Raw genomic sequence first — 26,759 nt, forward strand, 5'->3', positions numbered from 1 at the left:
TCATTGTACAAGGCGTTTGCTGCTGCCTCTACTGCCAGTCACATGGCACGTGAAGCCCATGTCTTCAGGGTCCCCCTTTCAAAGTGAGGGGCTGCCTCTCCTCCATGCCATGCCCAGTTAGAGGTCCCACAGCTTGGTGGCTTCAGAGTATGCATGTAAAAGTGACTCAATCTGTGATGGTTTCCTCCCTGCAAACGTGTGTTCCCAGGATGACCAGCCCCTCCAGTTGCAGGGCCATACCCCACTTTCCTGCAGGGGCTCTGACCTGGCTGGGTTCGCCCTCCATCTCAGCCATTATCACCCTTTGGATGAGCTGTCACCTGGGGCCTGTTGTCCAATGGGGCCCTAGCATCCATATTAAAGGATTGTATATGGTTCTAAACTCAAGTCCTTTCCCAGTATATTTCTTGGCTCTTATGTAAATCTTGGATGTAAATGGTTGCATAGGGATGGGCCTTAAGGTTTCCATCAGAAGTACCACAGGCAGAGGTGCCTGGGTGGCTCAGTTGGTTAGGCATCCGACTCTTGATTTCAGCTCAAGTCACAGTCTCAGACTCACGCTCAGCGTGGAGTCTTCTTGAGATTCTCTCTGTCTCCTGCTCCCCACTCCTGGCTTTCCCCCGACTTGTTCTCTAAAATAAATAAGTCTTTTAAAAAAAATAGTATGGGAGGTAGCCCTTGCCCCTACATTCCTGCTCCATTCACTCTCTCTGGCACATAACTTGTCCCCTTGATTCCCCCCGGTGGGCCTCATTCTGCTTTTTGGACTAGCACAGGGAAAATTGAGTCTAAGTAACAGAAATGACAATATTTATTGAGTTCTCACATATGCCAGGACTGTGATATCTATTGGAAGAATGCCTATTAGCTGTGTGGCAAGTATTAGCAAGTATTTGTTTTTTAAGATTTATTTATTTATTCATGAGAGACAGAGAGAGAGGTAGAGACACAGGCAGAGGGAGAAGCAGGAGCTTCTCAGGAGCCCGATGCGGGTCTCTATCCCAGATCCCCAGATCACAACCAAAGCCTAAGGCAGTTGCCCAACTGCAGAACCACCCAGGCGTCTCTTGAGCAACTATCTTTTTTTTTTTTTTTTTTTTTTTATTTATTTATGATAGTCACAGAGAGAGAGAGAGAGAGGCAGAGACACAGGCAGAGGGAGAAGCAGGCTCCATGCACCAGGGAGCCCGACGTGGGATTCGATCCCGGGTCTCCAGGATCGCGCCCTGGGCCAAAGGCAGGCGCCAAACCGCTGCGCCACCCAGGGATCCCTTGAGCAACTATCTTAACCTCTGTGTCTCATTTTCCTGATCTGTAAAATGGGGAAATGATACATATCTCGCAGGTTTGCAGTGCAGATCAAAAGAGTGTGTGGATGTAAAGTGTTTAGAATAGTTATAGCAGTGATCCAAATGCGTTAGGTCTCATAATCATACAACTTAATGGCTCTGTTGTTCCATTTTTCCAGACAAAGAAACCGTCTGTGAAGGTGGTATGACTTTCAGGCTCCACATAGTTGGTTAAAAGAGGGGCAGCAGTTACAGTCCAATCTGACTTTGGGGCTCACCCTCCCAAGCCCCAAATGTTCTGCTTCCCCCTGGCCCCTCAGGACACATTCCTCTCCATCTCCTTCCTTCTCCAGTTCTTCCAGCTTATAGGTTATTGTTACTACTCAACGAGGTATTATTTCTTCTCCCGTTAAGGCAGAAGGCAAGGCCACAGTCACGAAATCAAGAAGGAAGTTAGTGGGGGGGGAGGTGACTGTGGGCTTGTGAAGAGTTGCTCTGGGAGCCCAGGGATAGGAGCAAAGCAGAGGGTTTCAGGGAGACAATGGGAGTGGTGTGGCAATGGCCCCCCTGGGAGGCCCAGAAACTGCCTGCAATGTGTTGGGGGCAGGTGAATGAGGAATTAGAACCCCACAGAGGCAACTGCCCTGCCCCAGAGGTTCACCGTCACTGCCTCCAAGGCAATGAGGCCTTGCCAGAAACAGCAGCCCCAAGCCCTGTGGCTCCCAAGAGGACCAAAGGTGGTGATGGGGTGCCTGGCCCTAACTCCTAGGCTGCTTATTAATGCCTAAGAGCCTGGGAAAAGCCCCCTGTAAGTATTACATGGGGTCTCTGGGAGCCTCAGTTTCTTTATAAAATGGAGATGTGTAGCCAAAGGTGCTCTCTGAGGACCTGCTCACGGCCAGGGCTCTTCTGAATGCGTTGCCTCTCAGACTGGAGCTGGAGCCCCCCCTGACGTTGGGAGACAGCCTGGACTCAGGGGAGACCCAGGTGCCACCTCTGCTTCAGCCTGGGACCTGCTTTGTAGTTGGGCCACACTGCCTGGTCTCTCGGTGCTTGTCTCCCCAACTGGAAAAAGAGGGAAGAGGATAATTGATCACTGTTGAGGGTCTTTCCAACTGAGGTCCTGTAAGCTTTACTCAAGGTCTGAAGAAAGATCGTGGGTAAGAAGCAACTGAGGAGGCTTCCCCAGAGGACGGGTCCTCCAGGAACCACACTACCGGACACCACCTCGGGGCAGGCACGGTAGCCGGCACTTGGGTTCACCAGTGATTAAAAACCAAGCCCCCTGGGAGTTAGCGGCAGGCCAGAGAGAGACGGGAGGGCACCGGGGTACACTCCGCCTGGAAGCCCGGACCCCTGTCTTCCAGGAAAGCTAGGATCCCTTTGCAAAGCCCGGGAAGTCCCTTCATTTCTGTCCTGAAAAAAAGCCCCCAGTTTTGTTTTGTGTTTTATAAAGTGTGTTTGCTTAAAAGGAAGCGATCAGAGACCAGCCAGTTTCCAGGCTGTCGGAGGTGCTCATTTGCATATGGATAAGCTATTTATAAACGTACTTCTATTCATTAAAGCAGGTTCCCCAGGGCCCTGGGCTGCTTGACAAGGTGCGGCGGCGCGCGTGCGCCTTTGCCGGGACGGCCGCTGCCCGGGGCGCAGCTCCGCACCAGCCCGGCGGGGTGGGGGGGTCAGGCCGGGGACGGGGGGGTCAGGCCGGGGGCGGGGGGTGCAGAGGGCTGTCCCGGCGGGGATGGGGGAGGCGACGGGGCCGGGGGTAGGAGGGGCCGCGGCGCTGCGCTCAGGGCCCCCGCGGGCCGGGCAGGCGGGGCGCAGGGCCGGGGGGGCGCAGGGCTGGGGGGGCGGGGGTGCCGCGGGCCGCCCCGGGGAGAGCGTGGGCTCCGCGGTGCTGCGGCCCCGGGGCGCGCGGGAGGCTGCGGGGCGGCGGCAGGGGAGGCGCGGGTGCGCAGGGCCGGCCTCCGGGTGCGCCGCGCCCCGCCCTCCACCCTCCACCCTCCACCCTCCACCCTCCGAGCGCGCATCCTTCTAATGGGATTAGGCTTCACACGGGTCAGGGAACAATTTATTATTCTGCTGGCTAGAGCCAAGTTTCCCTTTGAAAAATGGTTACTCCTGGAGTCGGCAATTACTTCAAAATAAATTTACCAAAGACAAAATTGTGCCTCTTGGGTCAGTAAACGACTTGCCTGTTTGGGGCTGAGGAGACAAGGTGTTTATTAAGGACCGCCTTCGTTTTCCGTGCAGGTTTTTCAGTTTGAATAATTGTCCAATTAAATATAATTTGGAAGTCAGTGCTAACCCAGTGCCTGGATTGCAGGAGGAAGAATCACTCGGAGGCGTGCATTAATAAATCCCTCGGAGCCCCATCGCTCCCCAAACCCCTCCTTTGGTTTAATTTTGAGAAATTTTTTTGTCTTCCCACGGCCTATATGCCTACCGTTTGGAAATGAGCTTCTTTCCCCCAAAGAATTCCTAGGCCTCGCTGGCTTCCATCTGTCTGTCTGCTCCCCAGCAAGCAGATGCATGGGGTTTCTCAGTGGGGCCGGTGCGTCGGGGCTGGGGCTAACAGCCCGTTCTTTGATGAGCCTGCGCACTTGTGGGTTCTTCTTTCATCCATCTAACACCTCTGGGGAGCTTGCCAGGCCCGAGCTGGGAGAGGAGAAAAAAACAGACATGGCTCTGGCCCTCAAAGATGACTCCGCCCATTGAGAGAGAGGGACAGGTAAATGGACAGGTGTAGTGCAATGTGGTTAGTGCCGTGTCCTCCTCCCACAGGGACCCTGGGAGCAGAGGAGACCCCTCGCCCACGCTGGCCAAAGGAGGCTTACCTGGAAAAGGTGACAGCCAAGGGAAGACCAAGAGGAGACAGGCCCAGGAGGAGAGGGGGTACAGAAACCCAGAAGTAGGGGGGGCGTGGAAAATAATGACCCCAAGTGCTTTGTTGGGGGGAGGCACAGGGGCACTGGGGATTGGGTAGGAGACAAGGCAGGAGAGGGCTGGGGCTGAGGTGTGGTGGTACCTTGAGCCAAGTGAAGGAATATGGAGTTTATCTGGATTTAAGGGTGATGCAGGGCTGGGACTGGGACAAGTCCAGCAGGGCCCCAGATTTCCACAAGGTTTGGCACAAGATTTACAGAAGCACTGCTTTTTTAAGAATGACTCTGCACTCACACAACTCTCGGAGTGAGTGCCTTCTTAAATTTTGTGCCCTAGTCTGGGCCCAAGGGCAAAGCAAGCTTTCCAAGAGGTAGATACGGGACCAGATTTTTAAAGAAAGCTCATTGGCAGCTATATGCTAGAACCCATCCTCCCAGCCCAGTGCAGCCTAAGGTTTAGGGTCAGGGTCAGAGAGGCCAGTTGGGAAGTGACTGCAAACACCCTAGAGAGAGGAGGGCCACACTTCACTCAAGGTAAGTACTGGGGGAGGATGGGGAGGAGCTGTATCTGGCATCATGGCTAGGCACACCAGAAAGGCAAGAATCACTGATTGGCCTCACTGGGTAAGTTCATAGACTAAGGGAGAGAAACTGGCCTCTTGGAGGCTGGAGGGGTCCCTGTGGGTGGAGATGCCACCTGCATGGACTGCAGATGAACGTGGTGGAGACAGATGCAGCCCAGCAAGGAGACTGGCAGCCCTGAGAATAGCGTGTCCACTGAGGCAAGAGGTCTGGGTTGTGCCTGGTGCCAAGGTCACGGTCAGCCTCAAGGCTGAGCTAGTGACCAGGATTTTGCTCAGCACATTTAAGCTGGGAGAAGCAGAGATGACAGAGTCATGTACCCTGAGTCAGAGACTCTTAGCCACTAACTCCTCACCCTGACCCCAAACATGAAGAATTGATCAGTGTAGTCTCCTTGGGGGCTGAGGTCAGGTTTGGTGGCCTTCTGATCCTCATAGCTGGGCACCTGGCCTGTGGCTCACTTTGGACCCAAGAACAGAGGGAATGAAGTAATGACTTGGGGTGCTTCCCTCATTGCCACCCTCTTACCTGTCTCTTCTGGGCCCGGCCCCAAGGTTCCACTCTATCCCAGGCTCTCAAACCACCCTCCTGGCTGAGTGAAGCCCAAAGATGAGAACTAACATGAGATCAGTCTAGCTGCTGGGCTTGCCTGCCTGCAACCCCAGCACCTCCAGCTGGTGGTTATGATTTCCCCCAGAAGGGGCCAGGGGCTCTGATTATCAGGCCTACAGTGGGGTCCTTGGGTTTCATGTTGCATGTGGGAAGACTGAGGTCAGGAGATGGAAGGAGAGTCACTTGGGGACACACACTGGGAGAGCCAGGCCTAGCTCCAGGGCTCCTGTCAGCCATCCAGGGTGGTTTGTACACCACTAGGGCTGTATACCAAAACCCACAGACTGAGGAGCTTATAATCCATAGAAATTTATTTCTCACAATTCTGGAGGCTGGAAGGCCAGGATGGGGGTGCCAGCATGGTCAGGTTCCTGGGAAGGCCCTCTTCCATGCTCTAGACTGCTGACTTCTTGCTATGCCCTCACATGCTAGAAGGGGCCAGGGAGCTCTGTGCAGCCTCTTTTATAATCATTTCCCAAAGGCCCCATTTCCTAATACCAGCACCTTGGGAATTAGGATTTCCACATATGAGTTTGCGGTGGGGTGGTAGGGAGACGTGAACATTCAAGACCATGGTGTTTAGTAATTGCTGTACCTACTTCCCAGCCTAGAAACATAATGAGGGAGGTGGGCAGCAGCCCTGGGGTCCCCACAGGAGGATCCATCCTCTGGGTGCGGCTTGTAGAGGGCAGCTGGGGACCCAGAGCATTTCTGTGGCACTGTCCTGGCCAGCTGGATCGGACGCGGTGAAACACCTTCACACCTGGGCCTGTCCTGCAAATGTTCCTGCTGATGGGGTGTTTAAATTTTAGTTGGGGGGAGATAGCCACACACGCAAGTAAAATGTACAATATGTCAGTTATAATATGGGCTATGCAGAAAAATAAAATGCAGGAGGAGGCTAGGCAGTGGGGAGTGCAGTGTGCCATTTTCAGTGGGCCAGCCACTTAAAGGAGTGGAGGACTGAAGGAGGGTGCTTGGGGGAAGAGCTTTCTGGGTGTGAGAACAGCACTGCTAAGGCCCTGAGGCAGAAGCATATGTGGCCTATTGAGCAAGGAGTCGAGGCTGGAATGGGGTGACCAACGTGGCAAGGCTTGAGGGTGGGACAATCGCAGCAGATGAGCGGCAGGAGGCACAGGAAATGGGAGAACAGGCTGAGGGCAGAGATGGACAAATTCTAGGGTCCCTGGAGTTGTCCTACTACCCAGGAAGGGCAGGCAAGGCCCCGGCTGCCAGCTCCCCAGCCCAAAGCCTCCCCGCAGGCTCACGGTGCCTTCCCTCCCCCGGGACAGGGCTGGCTCCAGCCCTGTGGGAAGGCACACAGTGGGTGGTGAGGAGGGTGCAGCAGCTCCCAGACACGCCGCCCCCATTCTTCCGCAGCCCCACTGGCGAGGAAGAAGTGGGATTTGTCTGCCCATATTCACAGCTATGGAGGTGATCCAGGTTGAAAGAAAATCAATAAGATGTGTCCATTTATGTGGCACAAAGGAAGAAAGGTCTGCAGACAGAAATAGGCCGGGATTCACACGCAGGTGACTTAATAAGACTTTTCCCCAGTTTGAAGAGGACGGTAATTTAGATTTGCCTTTGAACGTCTCCTTTTTTGTGCCTCAATAACTCTCAGGATCAGCCTGCTTAGGAAGCAAGGGAAAGGAGATTGGCCGCCTTCTTAGAAGACAGGCCCGTTTGGGAAGGCCGCTTGCTCGGAGGAGTTCAAACACCGGCCTTGAGAAAAGATGAAAGTGCCTTGTCAGCACATCCTCGGCCCATTGATCATGATTGAGGCCTGGGCCTGGTGCATTTGGGCTGGAGCAGGACAATGAGAACAAGGCTGGGCTGCCAGGAGGCCTCCTCTGAGCCACGGTGGTGCAGGAGATGCTCATTACCAGCATCGGGCTTAGTGGCCAGGTGGGGGCAAGAGGCAGATAAACCCTGGCTGCAGAGTGCAGGCCCCACAGGCCCTAAGAGCTACAACTAACTCAACCTTGGCCTGGGAGGCAGGCCAGCTCCCACCTCGGGCTGTGGCTCCCCGGCTTCCGGCAGGCAGGGCTCAGGCTGCCTCTCCTGCCCAAGCGTGGCCCACAGGCAGACTCAGTTCATCCCCAGGAAGTCCAGGAATGCCCAAAGGAATGGGGGAACCGAGGCGAGGCTCCTTGGGGCTCTGCTGAGGAGGACGCAGCAGCGGCCTCCACGGCGACGGGCTGTGGGCAGGGCTGGGCCACCCACTTTGTGCTTCCTTAGTGGGCTCCCCCCACTGAGCTGCTCACCGTTCAGGGATAGCTGGGGTCCTGGGGTTTTAAGAAGCTGGGTGGGTCCCAGCTGCAGAAAGACGCCTCTGAGCAGATTTCTGCTCCAACTCAAGTATCACCTCTCCCTTCTCCCCGTGAATCCCTGTCCTCCATGGCTCCCCAGTGCCATATGCTCCTCTCTTATAGGCCTTGCCACACTGTGCTGTCCTTGTCACATCCTGACAGTGAGCTCCTCCAGGTAAAGACCGCCCTTCCCCGCCATGCACAGCATGGCTCCTGGCACACGTCAGGTGCCAGAAATATCTGCCGCTCTGCTGTCTTCACTTGAACTTCTTGCATGGTTGACCGGATGAGAGGGCAGAGCCAGTAGGGGCCCCAAGTTCAGTGCCATCCTGACCTCCCCATTAAGGCCATGCATGGGGAGGTTACCAGTGGACCCAGCACATGATCCCAGGCCCAGCCCCAGCCTGCACCCCCAGGACCCAGTAAGGCTGTGGGACAGCCAGCGGCTGGATTCAGGGGACTTCATCCTGAAGTTTGGTTTGCATTTGACCCCAATTAAGTCTGTCTCAGTCAGTTTGGGCTGCTACCATAGAGTGTCATAGGCTAGGTGGCTCATAAGCAATAGAAATTAGAAATTTATTTCTTACAGTTCTGGAGGCTGGAAGTTCAAGATCATGGTGCCAGCATGGTTGGGTTCGGGGAGAGCCTTCCTTCAGGAGTTAGACTGCCAACTTCTCAGTGTGTCTTCACGATGCAGAGAACCAGCTGAGAAGAAGTTAGCTCTCCCTCTCTTCATTGAGGGCCTGGGGACCTGGGCTAGGGATCGGAAAGGGGTGCTCCAGTTGGTTGAACTGAGAGTCTCTCATTCCCAGGCTTCTCTGGCCTCCCTGCACTTGCCCACTGCTTTATCTTCTGGATGGCTCTGTTCTTTCCATCCCCTGGAGACTTCCTACTGAAGCTTACTGGCACCTAGCTGCTCAGAAAGTCTCCAGATGGACTCTATGACTTCCCTGTCAAATGCTCACACCGTTTACACTTTGATGGATCTGCCCTGCTGCTTGACCTCTCATCTGGCTGGAAGCATCCTGAGAGCAGCATCTGGCCCCTGGGTGTCAGTACCCATGTGGTGTCAGGCACAGAGCAAGCCTACATACTGAGGGGGACTGTGAGCTAATGGGCAGAATGTGGTTCCGGATCAGCCCTGGAGCAGGGCGGAGGGGCTGCTGGGGACTAGGTGGATGAAGACAGAGCTCAGGAGGGAGACTCAGAAAAGCAGCCTGTAGTGCAGCAGGGGAGGAGAGGAATTGAGGGCTTCTGGGAACTCCCATGACCTACCCTGTGACCCCCACTAACCCTCTTCAAGTGTGAGATCCTCCCTGCAGAGAGCCACACCAAACAAGGTGAGAAGGTGAGTAAGAGGGGAAAGGTCATTGCCCCCCTCATCCCCTACCCCCCACCCCCACCCCACCCCTGCTTTCTGGGAAGCTGGAGCCAATAGAGCAAGTGGGGGATTGGGCCCAGAAACCAAGGGAGCCACTGGGGGACTTCAAACAGGAAGAGGCTACAGAGACTGGGAGAGAGCGGTGCCCTGTCTGGAGATGAGGACTCTCCTTGGCCTGGGAATTTGGAATCTGGAATAGAAAGGTCTCTTGAGAGATGAAAATGCCCAAATGTCAGGTGCGAGAGGACTAAAGAATCTTCCTGGACTGCTGGGGCAGGACAGCATGAGGCTGAGCTGGGGGAAAATGGCCCAGCAAAGCAAGAGGTCAGGCCTGGAGGTGAGAGGAGGCTCACTGGGTTCCAGAAGGGAGGTTGCTGGGAGCGCTGGGATCCTGCATGGCTTCAGCCACCATGTGGGCAGGTGTGTTGGCAAGGCTGTGGGCTCCGCGTCCTACTGCCCCACTGAGCTGCCCCAGGACACTTGGCAGCCTCTCTGTACTCCTGCAGGTCCTGTGAGCAGAGAACATCATTGTGGCCTTCAGGCGGGCAGCCCCGAGGTGTCCCTGGACCAAATGGCTGGCTTCAGCAGCAGCTCAGAAACTGATGGCCTGGGACACCATATCCTCTCCCTAAGCCTTGGGCTTCTCCTCTGTGCGGTCCCTGGGGGCAGCTGCCACTTCCTGTCTACCCTGGAGGGTTCAGGCTAAGGTCCAGCCTTGGCCTCTTCGTGGAGGAGGGAGGTCAGCGTCTCAGCCAGTGGGGGCAGATCCCCAGAGCCCCTCAGGGTGGGCAGATGAAAGGCGCTGCCCCTCCTCCCCCAGCCCCCTGGCCAGTCACTTCCCCTCTCTCCTCAGCAGAACTGTAAGAATTATTATTTTTTAAATCCTCATTGGAATGCTAATTTTGATTTTGAGTGTCTGTCATGGGCTCTTTGAAGTTTTTCAGACAAAATAAGTATCTCCTTAACAGAGGGGATTAGCGCCTACTTGTTTAGAATCCTCTGACTGAGAGTGACAAGCAATTTCAGAAGCTGCGGGCTTTAGGGAGGCTGCAGGAAGAGGGGCCGCCTCCCTCCCTGGTGGTCAGCTTTCCATAAATGGCTTAATGGGGTTAGAGTTTAACCCCTCAAACAGGGATCAGAGCCCCCAGCTTGAAAGCCAATGAAGAGTGAGGCAGATCTTGCTATTTAAATCCAGTGGGACTTGGTTAGAACTCTTTTATTCTCTTGAGTTTAAAGAAAACAAACCCACTTCTCTTGCAGGATGTAGGGCCTGCTCCAAGCCAGCAGCTCCCGGCTTCCTCCCCAAAATGCAGGCCTTCCAGCCAACAGGTAATTCATGGCCCAGGCTCAGCTCAGGCTGAGATGCTCCTGGCTTTATGATTCTGCTCAATTCGGGAGTGCTAATGGGGCAATTTGTAAAGAAAGAAATATAATGAGTTATCACAAAGCTCAGCAAGGACTCGACAAGCCGGGCACTTCCCATCCATCAAGCATCCCAGCGTGGTTGCAGACCAGCGGGCCGGGAATCTTGGGGGGGCCCCTGGGAATCTAGCCTGATGTCTGTCTGGACTTCCAGAAGCCCCCTTCCCCTTCTCTAGGCCAGTAGATATTGGCCCTTAAAGGCCAGGTGGCTGGAGGTGATGGTGTGGGGTACATGGAGGTAAAAGGGGGAATCCTTAAGGATTTATTTGCTGAAGCAAAACTATCATGCAGGCCATTTTTTAAAAGAGCATTAATACGTGTGACGGCCTGTGGAGCCCCAGGTGGGCTGCAACAATGCTTGGTCTGTCATTAAGCCTGAGGTCATGGATGGTGTCGCAGCCAGTCCATCCAGCATGTCACAAGCCAAACTGCGCTCAGCCTGGACCTGTGAGCGGGCTGTGGGACCTCCTCTGCAGAGAACAGGTGAGTGACATGCTATGTCCATTTGCTGAGATAACAAGCCATGAACTTGAATCACAGGCCCCTAGACCCTTCTGCTCGTCTTTCAGAAGTGCAAAATGAGGTCCAGAAAGGGGAGGTGAAGAGCCAGAGGACTCCCATTATGCAGCTTGTCACCTATGTACATGATGGCCAAAGTCCGTGCTATTGAGTCTGGCTGAGGGCTGTGGGGAAGGTGGGCTCAGAGCCATAGTTCTGGAGGCATAGAGTGAGGCATCTGGGCTCGCCTCGCATCCCGGGATGCCTGGAGGGGCCCCCACCCCTCCCTGGCCACCCACTCTTCTGGTCTAGCTCAGATCTAGGGACAGTGGAGGACACGGATCTTGGCCGGCCTGGGAAGGAGGGCTGGCCCACACAGAGGGGCTCTCTGGGCTGCTGTGTCCCTGTGCCCTCTCTCCTGTTCCTCGCGTCTCTGCTGCCTGCATGGCTGGCCTGGTCCCCAGGGATCTGCCCCTTCAGGTGCCTCAGGAGCCCTTCCAGAGCTGCAGGTCACAGGAAGGCCCCATGGCCCACAGATGGGACAAGTAGAAGTCTGATCACTGTCAGGACGGCTTGCTCCCAATCAGAGTGATGGAGTCCAGATAGTCCTCAGGGAGGTTCTAGGTGGCCTTCTTCTGCCCACGCAGATCCTGCCTCTTTTCCTCCTATTTTTGTGGGCAACCTGGAAATCCCTCAAGCCCAGGAAAGTTGATCTGCAGCCTTACAACACGCAGATTCCACAGAAAGGGCATCAGTCCCCTTCCTTGTAAGGACGACAGATAAAAATAATGTCCACCACTAACGCCCACCGTGCGTAGGTGTGTTTCTGAACATGGTACATTAATTAACACACAAAACCTTATTCACAGCACAATGATAAAATTCTATTGCTGTTATTCCCATTTTTGCAGATTGGGAAACTGAGGCATGGAGAGGCTAAATAACTTGTTCAAGATCACTCGGCTAGTGAATGACAGTGTGAGAGTTTGGACACAGCCAACCCAGCTCCAGAGTCGCTGCCCTAGTGGCCACCAGTGCCTGGGCCAGCAGAAGCCTGAGACCCACCCCTGGCACCCACCATAAAGCCAGGCTGAATGGCCAGAGGCTGAGATTTCCCTGTGCTATGAGGGATATGGCACAGGGAATGGGCAGTGAATGCAGGGCGTGGACTCAGGTTTGGGGAGACCCCAAAGAGCATGGAGCTGACCCAATACACCTGCCAGGTGCCAGTCACCTTGCCTGGCACTTCACCCATGGTATCTGACCAAAGTCTGGCAGCCCTAACGAGGTAGGAATTGCTGTCTTCATTTAGCGGAGATACTCAGAAAGGTTAAGTAATTTGCCTGTGGTCACACAGCTCACAAAGAGCATACCTGGGTTTCAAACCCAGGTCCATGTGGTTTCCAAGCTGGGTCCTTGGCCACCCCATTTGAGAGAGGGGACTGGGATGTGGATGGAGGAAGAGGGGGAAGGAAGGCAAGGAAGGCAAGAACAAAGAGTGTCGGACCTGGGGGAGTGGTGCGGGCCATTCTGCAGCTCACTGGCACAGGAAGTCACGGAGAGCCAGGGAGCTCTGGGTCGGACTGGCTCAGGGCCACATGGGGATTCTTGAGCACGTTCACATGCTTCCGGCCCAGGGTGCTGGCCTGAGAGCAGGCAAGGGCTGCAGGGACGGACCTCAGCTCCTAGGTCCTTGCTCCACGCCGCCTCTGGGGCGATGGGAGTTGAACTCTTGCTAATCAGAGGGAGGCTGGGCCTTGCGGCCAGACAAGGGGAGGAGGCCAAAGCCCCCTGCTGTCCTCCCTCCCAGGCCCTCTAACCCCCGGGCTCCAGCACTGTTTCAGCTCCCCTGCCCCCTGGCCTTTGTGTCTCTTGGGTCACCGTCCCTGTGTCCCAGGTTCCCACGTCCTGGGAGCGGAAGGGTTACGGCTTCTGCTGCTGAGTGGAGGCTGCTGTTCCCCAGCGTTAAGCAGCTTTAGTGTCTCCTACCCCAGCCCTGATTTAAAATTCATAAATGCTAATCCTTCATAATTTACGGTTTAAAAGCAGCCCCACTCCCAGGCCCCGTGGCTACAGCTCTGTCAGAGTAATTATGCCGCCAAGCTGAAATTGGACTACTAACTGAGATATTAAACAGGGGGGGAAATCCTCGCGCTGGCAGCCGACCCAATTATTCCAAATAAGCAAACAGATTAGTGAGTAATTTTCCAGTTAAATTTGGTGATTGGTGCCAGAATTGTATGTTAAATATTCAGAAGTAAATAGATTAAAGATGAAATGTGCCCCCTCCCTTTTTCTGGGCTTAATTTACTGTGTATATTAAAACTTTTTCATGAGGAGAAAAAAAGTAAAAATGATAATTAAAAAATCCAAATAAACCCCTCTGGGCCTCACCGGTGCAGTTTGGCAGAGGCCAGAGCCGGGCCCAGGCCTCTCCAGCCTCCTTGACTTCCCGGCCCTCCTGGGCAGGGCCAACCACGTCCCCTAAGCCCAACTCCAGTCCTCCCCGGGGAAGCAGGCTGTAGGATTCTGGGCATCTGGGTGGGCTGAGGAACCTCCCCGCCCCATATGCTGGGCTTAGATTCGTCTTTACAAAGAGAAATCCCAAATCTATTAGTCCTGAAGTCAGACAGAGCTGAGAGAGCCCAGAAGTGGCGGAGGGAGAGGCGATTGGAGGGCACGCAGGGCCCCTCCAGGCACGCAATGCTCTCTGTTCTTAGGTACAGGGCCTGGAGTAGGTCCCTGACCACCCTGCTCCACCACCACGCTCCCCTGGCCTGTCTGTAGTTGCTGGTCTGCTGTCCTGGAGGTGGAGGGGTTCGGAGCCATGCACCCTTACCCTAGGCACACAGCTGGTGCACCCCTCATCCCGCCCCTTAGCCTCCAGCACTCCTTCCTGGCAGCTTGTCCACTCACTTCTCTACCTCCTCCTTGGTTCTCTACAGCAGCTCAGCCACAGCAGTATATCTGACCGGGAGTCATCTCCCCAAAAAGCGAGTGGAGAAATGGAGGCCCAGAGAGGGCAAGGGACTGTCCCAGGGCACCCAGCATGTCAGGGTGGAAATGCATGGAGTACAAGGCCCTGTGGCTGCTTAGCCCGGAGTCTCTCTGTCGCCCCCTAGAGGATGCGGGCTTCGGGCACAGGCTCATCTGAGATAGCTGGTGGGGAACAGGGGAGGAACCCTAGTCCCAGGCCAGGAGGAAGCTGGTCTGTCCATGGAAGGGGTGCAGGGTGGAGGGGAGAAGATCATGGGCCCATCCTGGGAGTCCAGCGGGGAAAGTGGAAGGACGTGCCCGGGGAGCAGGGTGTGCCTGTGGGGAGGGGCAGGTAAAGCTCAGAAGCCCTGGGAAGGGAGGACAGTCCTGGGACTAGGGCCTTCACCCCTCACCCCTCAGGGTACCAGTTCCAGGTGTGGGACCAACCTGAGACACAGCCTCCTGCCTTTCTCTCAGGGAGCCCCTTTCATTCAGGTTCCAACTCCTGAAGCACTGAGAGGACAGTTGGAGGAAGCTGGGGAACCCTCTCCAGAGGCGCCCTTCTTCCCTTGTTCTGTCAGAAGAATCTCCATGCTTCAAGTGATGCTGAAAAGACTCCCTGTCCCCTTGGGTGAAGGGGGCCTCCTTTTCTCTCTTGCAGCTTCTTGGAGGCACCTGAAGGCACTGGGGCTGGGGTGTGGCAGGTGTGCAAACACCTCTCCCTGGCACAACATACTGAGGCTGTGATCACAGGAAGGCCTGGCCCAGGCCACCAAGACAGCACCGCAGGTAAACACAGGATAGGCAGGCCTCTGGGCCCATGTCCGGTTAGAGGAGGGACACAGAAAGGACATGATTCATCCCGTCTATGGCGTCTGCCTGGCTAGGCCTTCTCTGACCCACCCACTAGGCACTACTGCTCTCAGGCAGAGCAAATCAGAACCCCCAAGAATCTTTCACAAAATACATGCAACTCCCTGCCCCACCCACCATGTGGAATCCCCTCAGGGTTATTCACCAACCTACCCAATGAAATGACTGCTCCCGAAGCAATGATTTGCAATTCTTAAAAAGTAACTGAACCCTTTTCTTCAGTCTTTTGTACAAACAAGCCTATTATGCAAAGCAGATAACAACAGAGCTTGGCTTAAATATCTTCATTTGCCACTCCCCGCCCCCCCCCCCCCATTCTGAGTCATCTCCAGGGAGCCCCTAGAATGCCACCAGAGGGCAGCCAACCAGGCACCAGGAAGCTGAGCCTCTAGTCTGTGGTTCCTTCGGTGCTCCTTTGGGGGGATCCCCCTTAGTGGGTGCAGCCAGCTGAATGTAGCTATCGTGCTTGGGATGGTCAGGACTGGGGGCAGAACCAAGTCCCCTCCAGGTGCTGCTGACGTCGGCCGCTGTGGCCAGGAGGGCCTGTCCAGCCAGCGGTGAACTGCAGTCTCTCTCTTTTACTCAGAAAGTTTACCATCCAGGCCTCTGAGAGCTCCCCAGGAGGAGGGACCAGTTACAACTAGAGTGAGTGAGTCCTGAGGTCCTTACCCTGGCACCTCCGGTGCAGGCAGAGGCCTTCTGCCCTGGCTTCCTCCCTTCAGGGACGTGGCAACAAAGTGCTTCCCTCTCAGACCTTCACGGAAGATGAGAGGAAGAGCCTGGATCATTATCTTCACATCCTAGTCTCTAACCAGTGTCCAGAGGGGGTTATGCAGACATCTCTAGTGCTTACCTAGAAAAAAAGGGTAGGAGGAAGGAGAGAGAGAGAGAAGAAAGAAAGAAAAAAAGGAAAGGAAAGGAAAGGAAAGGAAAGGAAAGGAAAGGAAAGGAAAGGAAAGGAAAGGAAAGGAAAGGAAAGGAAGGAAGAAAGACCCTAAATAAAAGGAAAAAACACACCACTTACTGAGCACCCCGGGTGCATGGCCAACACGGGGAAAGTGACAGTATCACTTAGTGGTCAGTCCTCTCATTTTGGGTACACGCCCATCTGTCTGGGCTGATGACCTCTGTCGATTGAGAGAAGTTTCGACTCCTTCCACAAGTGCCTAGCCCAGCTCAGCCACCGCCTGTTTCCGAAGCCTGCCTTTTCCCTCAGTTTGGAGTTGCCTTAGTAACCAGCCCCCTCCGGCTCTGCCCTCTAACCAGTCTCCTCTGGATTTGGTGTGAACAGTATTTGACACCAAAAGCTGAAGATGATCTCTTTACTAACCGCAGGTAATTTGTTATTGTTGTTGCTGTTTTAACTACTTCACACTTAAGAGTTTTCAAAGTCACCGAACTTTGTTTTCTGGGAGTGTTAAAACAAAAAAGAACCACCAAATGAATCAGAACGCAGTGTGTGAACAGAGCTAGCCAGTGGCTGCCGACCCGCTGCAGGGATTGTGGGGTCACCAATGGGCTTATTAGCCCTTTGCTGTAATGCAGGTGGGCCTGAGGTGGGGTTGGGTGGAAGAGCCTGCATGGTCACGTTCTGAGCCTCTTCTGAGACTTCTGGGGGACATTTTTCCTACCATGGGAAACTCTAGTTCCATGGGTAGCTTTGGTTGTCAGAGAACGCACTACCAGGGAAACACAGAGGGCCACGCCAACATGCATCTCATGCCTACACATGCATGTTTCTACAGACACATACAAGGGCACCCACAAGTGCAACATGCATGCATATATGTACATACATGCTCATATTTACACACACACACACACACACACACACACACACACACACGCCAGGAATCCTCTGGCCTCTGAGAATCCGGGCTCTCCATGTCAGGGTGTGCTAGTAAATTGACTCTCCAGGGGGAAAACAGGCCTTAATTTGTAGGATTTACCAATTTCCTTGATGTAAATATTTCCACTGTGGCAGACTTTAAGCTACCAATAGTTTAGCGAGAGACTTGCAAAATTCCTGAATATTTAACAAATTGACTCTTACTGACACAAACAGACCAGCGTCTCGGGACCATCCCAGGCCTGGTTACTGTAGGAGTGACCTGAGGTGGTCTGAGCAGATGCAACAAGCAAGGGTCTTGGCCTGGAGTGAGCTCAATCTCCGACAGTGGAGTCCTTGAGCTCCCAGTGTGTCACAGAAGGACCCCAGTTAGGCTCAGAGAGGGGGGAGCTAGAGGCAGGCAGGTGAGCTCATCTCAGGAGGCAGTGAGTTCCCCCTATGTCCAGAGGTATAAAAGCAGGGCCAGAGGACCACTTGGTGGGGACACAAAGAGACACAGGGACACCTCCTTTTCTTACTACCTCTGCAGGGCCCATACTCAGTGCTTTTGCCCTGAATCACAGCACAGAGTAATGCAGGCTTAGGTTGTTCTTGTCTTCCTGGAACTAGGAAACCCACTTCTCATGGATGGGAGACCCGGCTGCCCGAGCCAGAACTCACGTGATACCACTCAATATGTTCAGTGGGCTTGGCTGAGAGCCCGGCCCCAGCCTCTGTTTTCTGGCTCCTGTTCATGCCCTTGGTTGGCCTGGTGGGAGGCGGCGGGCATCCTCCGGCTGCATTGGTCTGGCTCTGTCTGTCCTGATTTCCCTACAGGGTCCATCCATGCTCCCCAAAAGTGAACTTCTGGGATGATCCTGGGGCCCCGATTTTCCACTGCCCCAGCAGGTAAGTTCTCATCTGTGTGTGTGTGATGTTGATAAGGATAGGAGCCTATGCCTGTGTGTGAGGAAAAATGCTTGTAAGAAATAGAAAAATAGCAACTATCATCTTATTGAGCACTTATTTAAACAAACAAGGCCTTGAGTAGCACTGTGGCTATGAGGCTATGAACACAGACCCTGGAGCCTGCAGTTGAGGACCAGGGGTTGTAAGCCTGCTTCTTCCACCAGCTGTGTGATTTGGGACAAGTTCTAATCTCTCTGTGCCTCAGTTTCTTCAACTGTAAAATGGACCTGACTTACAAAGTTGTGCTGAGAACTGAGCTGATAGGCGTAAAGCCCTGAGGTGGTACCTGGCACACAGTAAGTGCAATACAAGTGTCCGTTATTCTTATCATAGTAAGACTATTATTCTGATTGTTTAATAGCCTGTTTAATGTCAAACACTCTACTCAGCAATTTTTTGGATTTATCCCATTTAATCCTCACAATGGTACCATGAAGTTGGTATATTCCTGTCCTCCTTTTACAGATGAGGGATCTGAAGTTCAGGGAGGAAAAGTAACTTGTCCACATTTCCAAAAGGGGTAAGCAGCAGAGCCAAAGCCCCAACTCTTAATTCCTAGGGGTACCTTGGTGAAGATCCTTATAGCAACCTAAGCCATGGGCAGGCTCAGTTGTCTTTGTCAACAAACAAATCCACAGAAACGGAGTTATAAAGAACCCCCCTGAAACCTGCAATAAGTAGCAATGATACATCTTGTCTTTTGATCATCCCATGGCGGCCACACCAGGAAGATAAAGCCAGAACAAATGGTGGGATGGTCAGGAAAGGGCCTGCCTTGTTTTATACCCCACGTGCCTCATCTGTTATCCCTGCACAAACTGAAAAGGCCCTTTGCCATGTGACAACGCAGGGAGGGCATGTTTAGGCTGAGAACCTGTCCCTGCATGGGGGCTGGGTGAGAGGCCCCGATGGAGCGGACTATAGGCCTCTTCTTGACCCTGGCAGACCAGGGTGGGCAGGGATGGCTGCAGCCTTGCCCTGCCCAAGAAGCTGTGGGGTGTGTCCCTGGCCTTCCCCAGGTCTGTATCCAGACCCCTGCTGGGGTGAGGGCCCATGCAGAATGAGGATCCCCCTCTGCCCCTGGAGTGGAGGGAGGCAGCAAGGGGCCATGAGCAGGGCAGTAGGAGTAGGAGCAGGAGCCCCAGGAAGTTTGGAAATAGGACTGTGCTCCAACCCTTGGCACATGCTCCATTGTCCCCTTGGGCTTCACCTACAAAATGCAAATTCCAAGATAAAATTCTAAGAATTTCTAGAAAGTAACAATGGAGCATTAAACCGTAAGCTTGAAAAAAAAAAAAAAAAAGTAAGCTCGGGGCCCTTCTGAGCATGGGCCACTGCACCCAGGCACAGCCCTCTGTTCGACAACTGGGTCCCACAGATCTGCACCCAAATGGCTCCTTTTCACCAGGATCTGCCTGGTCATTTCCCCCCAGACTGTTGGAGGAGCCCCCATTCACCTTCAGGGGGAAGCATTGCTTCCTGCATTCTGTGACAAGAGCCAGCTTCCCCCTGGCATGTCTGCCACCTCCTGCTCCCCATGCCCTGTGCCCCGGCTGTGCCAATCACACACTCGACTGCTCCCTTTTGCTTATCCTCCGTCTGTTCTGACATTTGCTCAGTGTCCTTCCCTGGCACCACCTGTAAGCTCCTATTCAAATCTTGCAGGTTCATCAGGTTTTCACCAGCCTCACGAAGTCTTCCCTGATCTCAGGAAGAGGAAAGTTTTCTTTTCTTTCCTATCACTGTGCCTTACTCCGTTATAATCCATTATCACACTTACTAAGTTTGTTCCCTCATTTATTCAGTATATATTTATTGGGCACCTATTATGTTCAGTGACAGCCTGGCTGATCCTCTCTTCATCTGACTCTCTGCTTTGAGGGATAACCAACCCCCAGAGATCACTGTCTGAGTTCTGTTCATCTTTGTATATTCAGATCCAAATAAATATTTGTTGAGTTAAAGAAGGTAGGGGAAGAGAGGGAAGGAAGGAATAGAATGGATTGGGCATGTGTGAGGGAGAGGGGCAAGATGGTACCATTCACTCTGATGCTGACAAAGGTGGGAGGAGAACAATTTGGAATCAGTAAGGTTAGCTGCCAGGGCACTAGAGCTGCAGGGTGAGAACATTCCAGACTCGGGGGAGGGAGCACTTTTTACCAATTACTCCCCTGCCCCATTCCCGCCAATGAAGCACCAGAGGTCCTCCCTCTCTACATTGCTTCCAGAGTTCTTTGGCTTTGAGAAATAATCGGGAAATGGGATGGGATGTCTGGTTGTATCTTTGAGGGATGTGAACCTAGTTTCTGATTAAATACCCCGTCCATTCTGTGGTTTTAGAAAACATAACATTATCCAAAATACGCACACATGTGTCACACATACATGTCACACACATGTGCACACTCACACACGCTTATGCACACACATGGGGGTGGGGCAAGGGGTAGAGCAGCTCCCATCACAGTCACCTCCCAGGGTGGCCGCTCCCTCCTGCTCTGGCTGAGGCCCATCCACCCTGACCCCACCTGCCACACCCAGTTCCCACTGGCATCTCAGGCACTGGATACCTCTGTAGCCTGACCCTCCAGTCTCACCCCTCGTCTTCCTCTGATCCTGACCTCACCTTGCACACCCAGTGACCGCACCCTGACTCCACATGTCATGACCCCACCTCGACCTCATCCAATCCTGATTTTGCTCTGAGCTCATGGCCGGGACCCTTGCATAGTCCCTGCTGAGGGGGCATCCTCAGGGCAGCCCCTTCTTCTGAGTGAACTGTGCTGTGGGGAATCATGGGAGAAGCAGGCCTAGCCCCACTCAGGTGTTCTTCCCTGACTCTAAATACAACCACATTTTCCTCAACTGCTTTACATTGTTTGGGAAAGGAGGCAGGAGAGAAGTTTAAACCTGTAGGTAACTGTATATACTCAAGTCTCCCCAGTGGTTGCCAAAAAAAGAATCTTATTCAAGCCTTCCTTCCCCCTGGTTCCCTCCCAAGACATCTTGAATGTCTCTTCTTCCTGCTTAGTCTCTGTGGGCCGCAGGACTGGCCAAGCCTCTGTGAAGCCTTTTACTCCTGTCTTCTCTGGACCTACAGTCCTCTACTTTCTCCCTAGCTCACTAGCTGCCCCTCCTCACTTCCTTCCTTCTCCCCTTCCTCCCCTGGCCCCCTGGATATTGGTGCTCTCCAGGGCCTTGAACCAGTCCTCTTTCTCTTGCTGAACATACCTCCTTGCAGCCCAGGATGTGCTTTCTTTCACTGTGGCATTTTACACCACGGCCCCTGCATCTTTGTCTCCTGCCCCAAGCAGGCTCCTGGCCCCCACAGCCAGCAGATTCCACACATCTCCCCTTGGGTGTCCCGTGTTCAGAATGGAGGACAAGACTTTCCTCCCATCCACCCCTCCTGGCCCAGACTGTCCTTCCTCCTGGATTTAGCATCCTGGTGAATGGCACTACCATCACACAATGGCCTGGGAATTCTCCAGAAACCTGGCAACCTGCTAGGTCCTCTACTTCTCTTTTTCTCTTCCCTCAAACTCAACAGTCACCAAAGCTATTAATTTCAACTCTTTTTTTAAATTAAGATTTTATTTATTCGTGAAAGACATACAGAGAGAGGCAGAAACATAGGCAGAGGGAGAAGCAGGCTCCCTGCAGGGAGCCAGACACAGGCCTCTATCCCAGGACCCCAGGATCATGACCTGAGCCAAAGGCAGCCGCCCAACCACTAAGCCACCCAGGTGTCCCTCATATTACCTCTTTAATGCCTCTTGAACCTGGTCCCCTTCTCCACTACCATCACCACCCTGGCTGGCCACTCTCAATTCTTATGTAAACGATTGGCAGGCGGTTCCTATCTGGTTTTCCGGTCTCCACACCACATTCCTTCATTCCAAAACAACCTTTCTAAGAAATCAGATCATGTCCTCTAACTTCCTGAAACCCTCAAGGGCTTCCCCAAGGCCGACAAAGTAAAGTGCACAATCCTTACTAGACATCCCAAGCTCTTCACAGCCTTGTCTCTGCCCACTGTTTCTTCTTCCTCAGCCTCTGCAGCTCTGCCCCCATTAGCCCATTCCTCAGTGTCCACCCACCTGCCATAGGCCACCACTTCATGCCTCTAACATGTTGCAGTTGGGTCCAGGTCCAAAGTGTTGACTTCAGAACCAGTAGCCTTGGGATGGAGGAGGGTAGAAGGGCCACTGGTATATACCATGTACTCACTCAGCAATCGTTCAGTGAGCCTGTTCTGTTCCAGGCACTGGGGAGAGAGTGGGGAGAGTCCAAGGGTCATGCCCTGGACTCCCGGCGTGGGGGGGGGGGGGTGCGGGCAGGTACAGAACACAGAGGAGCAACTGAAGAGTGTGATGACATCCTGCCATGCTTTAGACGCAGGTATCGAAGGCAGTGGATCAGGAGAGAGTGGACCTGGGGAAGCCGATCTGGAGCCACTGTGATGGTCCAGGAGAGAAACTGCAGTGCCTGGAAGGAAGAGGAGGCAGTGAGAATAGAGGGATGTTCGGAAAGTGGAATGTACAGAACTATACAACTAAGTCGCTATGGGGTGCAAGAGAAGATTCTAGAATGACTTCAAGGTTTCTGCCTCAGGCAAGAATGGGATGGTGGTACCATCCATGAAATGAAAACAGAGGGCATGGGGAACAGATGTGGACCCCAGCTGCCTTAGGTCCTTGGTTTTTTTCGTTGTTATCATCGTTATTGTAGCTAACAATCAGGAGCACACTGTAGCCAAGCAAGTGCTAAGTCGTTTACCTGCAGGCTGTGGTGGCTGCAGGGCTGCCAGTCCCTGTGCGGACAGCCCAGTCGGGCTTGGTGGCTGTAGCCTTTGGGGTGTCTGTCCAGAGCATCCTCCTTGCAGGTTTACCTGCTTTCTGCAGTGGTACTCTCACAATTCTCGCCTCCCTTGAGGAGGGGATTATTATCCCTGTTCTGCAGATCGGGCTACTGAGTCTCGAGAAAGCTCAATAATTTGCTTACACTTACAGAGTGGCAAATGAAGGAGCCAGGATGCCAGGCCAGGCCTGGCTGACGCCAAAGCCCCCTCTTGCAACAGCAGCTCTGCAGGCAGTGGCCCCTTCCTGGGGGTGTGAGGCTCTGTGGGGCTGCCCTGGCCTTACATCCAGGGCTACTTTTTGGAGTTTCTGCCTCCATTCCCTGCTTCATGCTCACAGGTGTAGCTTGCTCTTCTTCATCATGGCTCTGGATTCCTCCAGTGCCTGCTGGTAGCGGTGGGTGGTAGGGATCCAGAGCTGGGGCCACAGCCTGGCCTGTGGACAGTGGTCTCACTTCTCACACACATCAGAGCCAAGAGCTGTACCCTCCGAGGCCTCCTCTGCCCCTCCATGACCTGTCCTTCCACTCTGAGCTACACGGCTGCGACAGAGGTCAAGGACTTCATGGGGTTTGCAGAGGCTGGGTTGGGGAGTGGGCTTTGGTGGAGTTGAGTGGAGTGGAGAGGAGAAGCAAGGCAGGGGGCGCCACGGAGCCCTCCAGGGTGGCAGATGAGCTTGTGAGGTTGTACCTGCTGAGCTCCCCTGAGCAACCAAGCACTGGAAAATCAATATCGTTTTCCACTTTCTGTGCTGGGCGACTCATTTTCATTATGTCTCACGCTTCCTCTGTGCTGCTGGGGACTGAGACGGTTCTCTGGCCATGGTCCCAGCCCTAATCTCTGTACAGGATGACAAGCTTGGTGAGCACATGGCTCTAGGACCCATGGTCTGTTTCACACTGCCTCAGAACCTGGGGGCCATCCCCAGGCCTGCCACCCTTAGCTCCACCCCTGCCCTTCTTAAACACACACACACACACACACACACACACACACACTCGACCCTAACTCATCACCCACATTTTTCAGAGGGTGGAATATGTGACCATTGAAGCACCAACACTTCATCATTTTAACCCTTATGGATGAAAATCTTGCCCAAATGTTCTCAAATCTCCCCTGACATTAAAAAAAAATAAAACCTGTATCTTTATCTCTTTTTATTAAAATAATAAATATCTGTTATATACAAAGTTTGGCAACTATAGGCCATTAGGAGGAAAAATTATTTCATGCAGGAGTCATTAATGAAGAAGAAAATGCAGACAGGTGTGCAGGCATATGGGGTCTGTAAGGATTTGCAGGTATGCACCAAGAGGGGGATGTGTTTATCACCCTCCAGCATCATCTCCTCAGAGAAGGAAGGAGACTGATACACAGCGCTCAGAAGTGCCTAGACCACAGCAGGTGTAGACATGTAGCCTGAACTTGCGAATGTGCTTCTGCATAAGGATACAGCTCCTCCTAGCCAGCCTCGGGGCCCTTCCCCGGCTCCAATTCAACAGAGACTCAGGAAGGAAACAAAGAGCTCGGAGTAAAATACACATCCCGACTCTTACTTTGAAGAGAGGTCCCCCACACTCTTAGCTAGTCTATTTTATCTTTTTTTCACGAAGAATTCACAAAGTTTGGCTATCTTAGTCCTCGTGCTCCAGAGTTGATTCTTGCCTCCAAGCTCACCAACAGTTCAGAGCAACACTAGGAAGTGAGGATGCTCTGGACAGACACCCCGAAGGCTACAGCCACCGGCCAGGCTGGACTCTCCGCGCAGGGACTGACACCCCTGCAGCCACCGCAGCAGCAGAGCGCTTCAATATATTACGCTTGCAAACGCTTGCAAACGTAACCAGGATGGGGGCCATCTCAAGACGAAGCCCTGTCTAGGATTTCTTTAAGAAGGCACAGGAGGCATATGGTATTCGTGTTTTATTCCGTTCTTCCGTGCAGCCCCCGCCCTAGCCATCCCTCACTCTGCTCCACAGGCCCACACTCAACTATTCTGAAGACGAGAGAGGAGCACACTTGTATTACCTCCAGCGAGGGATGATCTGGAAAGCCCAGCCCTGGCGCCTGGTGCTCCCCTGTCCCCTGCACCCTCCACCCTCTACTTAGCTCTCCCCCTACCCCACCTCCCTCCCCAGTAGGGTGGATTCCGGAGCCCCAGGAGCAGATCAGCCTCTGCAACAATGATTAATTGACCCTAGCAGTTTAAGAATGCTTATTTGCACACAGTTATGAAGTGTCACAATATGTCTCAAATGCAAGCGGCTTCCATTAGAAGCGGAACGGCGGAGCGGGAAGCGCCAGCAATATTTCCTTAAAAGTTCATCGTAGGCAATGGGGTAGTGTGCGGAGCTAAACAAATCCAGGCAATAATGGAAATGTAGCATGAAATTACTTCTGTAAACAACAACCATTCATTATTTGAACATTTTTCATAAGCGAGCAGGCAGGGAGGGGGCAGGGGCCGTGGGTGGGAGGGGAGGGGGCTTCAGCAGGCAGGGCCCGAACACCCACTGGAGTCTCGGGCGCAGCTTTCTGGGGGCTCCCGGTGCCCATCTGTCTTCAGAAAAATGCCGAGGCGAGGCTCCGATCTGCCCAGCGCCTGCCGTCAGGTTCCCTTTCTTCATTAAGCGGGATTGGCTCAGGCAGAGGGAATGTATGATTTAAGGAGGAAAGAGAGGCCCACTACTTAATGTTGATTTGGCGGAGTGTATAACCCCGGAGAGAAATGTAAATAGCAGCCTGCAATAACATGACAGCCCACTAATCATATTTACAAACGATATTAAATCTGTCCGCACGCAGGCCTGCCTGCGGATTGGCCCGGCCGTAATTGTCATTGTAACCAGCGCCGGCTTATGGGAGGATTTAACTGCAGTGATATAAGGTGAGTTGCGGGCTTATTATGACTTTATTATTACCCGGTTTATGTTTATTAAAACAATTTGTCATGCAGAGCAGGAATGGAGGAATGGGAGCATTAAATCGTGCCATACTCAACCTGGAGAGATGACTCCGGGGATGAATGGCAGCAGGCCCCCAGGCTCCACTCGGTCTCCTCCGGAGCCGGCCCCAGGGGCACCAGCCACCTGGAGCCTCGGCCTGGCCCACAGGCCGCTCTGCCCAAACCACAGAGCCAGGCGACACCCAGCCAGAGGCTCTTCTGTGCTTGTGACTGCCTTTCAGGAGTCAGCTCCAGACAGCCCTGGGCGGGATGATGGCCGGAGTTATCGCAGGGCTTCTGCGGGGGTGACCACGAGGGCCCCACGGAGGGCTCCCCTTGCCGGCAGAGACAGAGCCAGGCCCGCCAAGGCGCCACCGAGAGAGCCTGCAGAGGCTCAGCACAAAAGGTCTTGGAAGAAGTTTAATAAAAGCTGCTTTATTTTCTCTGGGGGTCCTTATTGGTTATTATCAAATTTATTTCATCCCCAATCTTTGTTCTTTGGCAAGACAGAGAAAAGGGAGGGTAGATGGGTCTGAGAGGAACAGGTCCACGCGACTAGTAAATAACACTCCCTTTCCCCAATCCAATTACCCGAGGAAGAGAGGAGCTGGGAGGTGGGAGGACCGAGGTAGCAGCTCCCAAGGATGGAACTGGGGCTGAAGCCTGGTGTCGCAGGCACCAGTTCTCGCTGCCAATCCCAGGAAAGACCCCACATGCTGGGGATGGACCCATGGATGCACTAGAACTCTCTCTGCGACTGTCACCAAAGCTTTGGAAACGTGACCCTTGGTCAGAGTGACCTGAAGAGGGAAGAGCTGAACAGTGGCAAGAATAGCCCTCATGAACCAAGTGGCTGCATTTTCAGGGTCTCTACTGGCCCTTATTGTGCCTCTGTGCATATTAAAATTAGGAAAAGGTTCCCCTTCCTCCAGGCAGGGGTGAGCATACAGGGCCAGGGTTTGGAAAGCAGAGCAAAGTCGGGATTTCAACTCTCATTTGCCCCCTTAACCCTTGTGCAGTGAACAACTTACACAAGTGTACATGATGGCCGTACCTGCCCCTCTACCCGCAGCCTTGTGGCCTAAAATGTCATTATTTAGCAACTGACTACCTGCACAATGTCTCCAAAGCCATTGATGTCCTGAGCAGAGAAGTAAGGAGACTCTCCAGAGGAGGTAATGGACAGCAAGAAAGGACGTTCCCATCATCACTATCTACCAGGATACCCACAGGTATCAGGCCTTCTCGTAGGTGAGGGCAGGCAGAAAGATAAACTGTTCAGGCTCCTTCTGGGCTGAGCCATGCTGCCATGGGATATAATACAAGG

General features: G+C 53.5%; 3 long non-coding RNA genes across 3 annotated transcripts in view; 1 reads left to right on the forward strand and 2 right to left on the reverse strand.

Moving 5' to 3' along the window:
• Window positions 1-1,328: 1,328 nt before the first annotated feature.
• Window positions 1,329-9,817, reverse strand: LOC140614843 (uncharacterized). Its single transcript, XR_012015603.1, has 4 exons — window positions 9,415-9,817; window positions 8,268-8,436; window positions 3,736-3,947; window positions 1,329-2,354 (listed from the first exon to the last, which is right to left on the reverse strand). It is a non-coding gene; the product is annotated as an uncharacterized lncRNA (long non-coding RNA).
• On the forward strand, window positions 4,073-15,732 carry LOC140614842 (uncharacterized). Its single transcript, XR_012015601.1, has 4 exons — window positions 4,073-4,135; window positions 10,322-10,390; window positions 10,858-10,966; window positions 14,619-15,732. It is a non-coding gene; the product is annotated as an uncharacterized lncRNA (long non-coding RNA).
• Window positions 15,733-21,208: 5,476 nt separating this feature from the next.
• Window positions 21,209-26,759, reverse strand: part of LOC140614841 (uncharacterized) — a 52,304-nt gene continuing 46,753 nt past the window's right edge. Inside the window, exon 3 of the long non-coding RNA XR_012015600.1 lies at window positions 21,209-22,115. This is a non-coding gene — a long non-coding RNA (uncharacterized lncRNA). The remainder of the gene's footprint in view (window positions 22,116-26,759) is intronic.

The sequence above is a fragment of the Canis lupus genome, chromosome 23, assembly GCF_048164855.1.
Source record: "Canis lupus baileyi chromosome 23, mCanLup2.hap1, whole genome shotgun sequence".
Classification (NCBI taxonomy): domain Eukaryota; kingdom Metazoa; phylum Chordata; class Mammalia; order Carnivora; family Canidae; genus Canis; species Canis lupus.